Raw genomic sequence first — 2,017 nt, forward strand, 5'->3', positions numbered from 1 at the left:
GTATTTTGGTTGTAAAACAATCAAATCCTTCCCAGAATAATGTGTAATTAAGCATACTTATTTGTAACCAATTTAACTTTTTTGAATTTTCATTTGCCAATAAGTAGCTCATACAGTTAAAATTATTGATGCAAACCATTGTATTAGAAGGATCGAAATTTATACTAGTCAAATGTGACTCTTTAAGATAGATTTTACCATGTTCTTTCAACTTTATTAAAATCATCAATATCCTGGAAATATTTGCCATTTAAAAAAATCAATTTAATGCTATCAAAAGGTAATATTCACTTTAATCTTGTTTGCCTTCACGCCACTGTCGAGAACCTTCATTCCAGGCCACATAGACAAAGAGAGCCAGCACCACGTGGACAGCAACCACTGCAACAATAGCAGCGTAAAAATAACTGTCCCTATTGGACATCCCAAAGGCGCCTTCAAACACGTAAGATTTAGTGGTGAAATATAACCCAATAGGTACAGTGATCATTAAAGCTGTGAAGAACAGGAGAGTCTCCAGGGTAGATGCTAATGAACTTTCATTTCTGACGTCGGGCGGCTGCAGCGCGTTCAGCGCCGCTTTATCAAGGCGCTCCATGGCGTGGCCACCTGCAGCAGTCTCGCAGGCCGCCTGCGCTCCACGGCCACCCCAATAGTATCTAAATACAGAATTATCAATTCATATTTTTTAGTATTTTACATATTTTCTATATTTGAAATAGTGTGGCAAAAGTAGGTTCACAGTTGTAATACAAATAAATAATAAATAATTAATAAATAATAATACAATCATGAACTCTGTCATACTCACAACTGTAAACTTACTTTTGCCTCACCCTGTATAATGACTTATAATCAGAAAAATAATAAATGCTCTTTTAAAAATACAATATTTAAAAGCTCTTCTTTAATAAAAATTATGATATTGATACTAAGGGATTTTTTATAGAAGAGTTATCTAAATATCAAATGTAAAGTAACCTTTAAACCTTGATTTCAAAATAAAACATTATTAAGTCCCTTCAATTACCCATTATGCAACAGTCATCCAACAAAATATTCTAATACTTTCTGGGTCATCTTGAAAATAACCTTCTTATTATGTTTTTAACATACAACACATTAGTTTCCACTTGCAGAGAAGCAAAATGACATGCTATACTTGAAGGTTTGTCCCAAAGGAGAGGAGGCTGCTGCGTTCACAGGTTTGCGTCCAGGTTGTAGGTGCCCAAGAAGCAATGTGCACTCCCTGCACAGAAGTAGACAGCTGCGTCTCCAGGTTGAGTAGCTGCGATGTGCAGGGAGAAATGTTTATCCATCTTATTGAAGAAAACAGTGAGTCTTCCAAGCTGGTTTTTGTTCTTATTTGAACGAATGTCTATAATGAACTGGGGACTTTTTCCAGCTTCTTGCTTATACCAAGGAAAGTAGGTTGAGGTACTGTCTGAATAAGAACAGGTGATGACGGAGGTGTTTCCCTCCTGGACACTCAGGGTAGAAAGACGTTGATCCACTTTCTCTCCTCGGCTGACCCCTGTGCAGAAAAATAAATACAGAGAAAGGAGAAGAGTGATCAGATTATTAAGTTTCATAATTTTCTTTTTCTACAGCAACTAAGGAAACCTAAATAAACCCGGAGTTGTCTTCTAAAGAATATCTACTAATACACTCTGTTCCCCGGAAACCCTCAACTCACAGTTCAGTTGCAGAATCAAGAATATGAAAAATGGTCCAATGGATGTCTTGATCATTCTTCCCACTTTGAATCAGTTCTGGACCTGCAATCTATAGCCAGAGGAGCTACTACTTTTATATAGTTATCCCTTCTTTCTTCTAACAATAATAGGGGTCGCTCACATTCTCTACCTAACCAATAAAAAAAGGACGGCGCTTTTGCCAAAGCCTATTTATTCGGAATCTACTAAAATGAACCCTTCACACATTTTGGATCAGCAGTGATGCACTGCCATCTTGTGGTCACATCCATAACTACTGATCTCGTTAGATGCTCTTCCTT

The 2,017-nt window shown here is 37.0% G+C and overlaps 1 pseudogene; it reads right to left on the reverse strand.

Annotated features, from left to right (window-relative positions):
- Nucleotides 1–258: 258 nt before the first annotated feature.
- LOC150016097 (vacuolar ATPase assembly integral membrane protein VMA21 pseudogene) lies at nt 259–644 on the reverse strand (annotated as a pseudogene).
- Between the last annotated feature and the right edge of the window lie 1,373 nt (nt 645–2,017).

This window comes from Furipterus horrens, unplaced genomic scaffold (genome assembly GCF_987537825.1).
Source record: "Furipterus horrens unplaced genomic scaffold, mFurHor1.1.pri manual_scaffold_3, whole genome shotgun sequence".
In the NCBI taxonomy this organism is placed as follows: domain Eukaryota; kingdom Metazoa; phylum Chordata; class Mammalia; order Chiroptera; family Furipteridae; genus Furipterus; species Furipterus horrens.